Here is a 1,604-nt window from a genome sequence, read left to right on the forward strand (position 1 = left end):
ATGAACTCTCCTATAAAAAGGAAATGAATAGCAGAATGGATTAGGAAACATAATCCTACAATATGTTGTTTACAAGAAACAAATTTGAAATAGAGGGATATACGCAGGGTAAAGGTAAAAGGTTAGAGTAGAATATATTATGTTTCAGCTGAAGTAAAAAAAGCAGGGGTAGCAATCTTGATCTCAGACAAAGCAAAAGCAAAAGTAGATTTTATTAAAAGAAATAAGAGCTTTTTCCTGACAGCAAACAAGATGGCAGAAGTGGAGCAAAAGAAGAAACAAACCTTCTGGAATTTCACCTACCATGGCATGGACCTGCATCAGCTGCTGGACATGTCCTGTGAACAGCTCAAGCAGTTGTACAGTGTTTGACAGTAGTGGAAACTTAACAGGGGTCTGCGGTGCAAACAGCATTCCCTCCTGAAGCAGCTGAGAAAGGCCAAAAAAGAGGCACCCCCCATGGAAAAGCCCAAGGTAGTAAAGACACACTTTTGGGACATGATCATCCTGCCAGAGATGGTGGGAAGTATGGTGGGCATCTATAATGGCAAAACCTTCAATCAGGTAGAAATTAGGCCTGAGATGATTGGACACTACCTGGGCAAATTCTCTATCACCTTCAAGCCTGTGAAATATGGCCAGCCAGGTATTGGAGCCACCCACTCCTCTTGTTTCATCCCTCTCAAGTAACTTGGATCCTAACAATAAAAACAAGAAGCTTCTTTAAACAAGAGAGAGAGATAAGGAAGGAAACTATGTCCTGCTAAAAGGTACCATAGACAATGAAGTAATATCATTACTAAACATATATGTACCAACTGGTATACCATCCAAATTCTTAGAGGAGAAGTTCAAAGAGTTACAGGAAGAAATAGACAGCAAAACTATACTAGTGGGGGACCTCAAACTCCCCCTATCTGAACTAGATAAATCTAACCACAAAATAAACAAGAAAGAAGTTTAGAACATCAATAGAATTTTAGAAAAGTTAGATATGGTAGACCTCTGGAGAAAATTGAATGGGGATAGAAAGGAATATACTTGCTCTCAGTGGTACATGGCACTTAAACAAAAATTGACCATGTACTAGGACATAAAAACTTCACAATCCAGTGCAGTAAGGCAGAAATATTAAATGCATCTTTTTCAGATCATGATGCAATAAAAATTACGTGTAATAAAGGGCCATGGAAAGAGAGAATAAAAATTAATTGGAAACTAAATAATCTAATCCTAAAGAATGAATGGGTCAAAAAACAAATCATAGAAACAATCAATAACTTCATTCAAGAGAATGACAATAATGAGAAAACATACCAAAACTTATGCGATGCAGTGAAAGCAGTTCTTAGGGGAAGTTTTGTATCTCTAAATGCTTTCATAAATGAAATCAAGAAAAAGGAGATCAATGCATTGGGCATGCTTCTAAAAAGAGAACAAATTAAAAACCCTCAATTAAACACCAAATTGGAAATACTGAAAACCAAAGGACAGATTAATAAAATTGAAATTAAGAAAACTATTGAGCTAATAAATAAAAGTAAGACCTGGTTTTATGAAAAAAACAATAAAATAGATAAATTTTGGCTAATTTAATTTTAAAA

The 1,604-nt window shown here is 35.5% G+C and overlaps 1 pseudogene; it reads left to right on the forward strand.

The window, feature by feature from the left end:
- Nucleotides 1-252: 252 nt before the first annotated feature.
- LOC110216129 (small ribosomal subunit protein uS19 pseudogene) lies at nt 253-690 on the forward strand (annotated as a pseudogene).
- Nucleotides 691-1,604: the final 914 nt, after the last annotated feature.

The sequence above is a fragment of the Phascolarctos cinereus genome, unplaced genomic scaffold, assembly GCF_003287225.1.
Source record: "Phascolarctos cinereus isolate Bilbo 61053 unplaced genomic scaffold, phaCin_HiC Scaffold_1;HRSCAF=81, whole genome shotgun sequence".
Lineage (NCBI taxonomy): Eukaryota > Metazoa > Chordata > Mammalia > Diprotodontia > Phascolarctidae > Phascolarctos > Phascolarctos cinereus.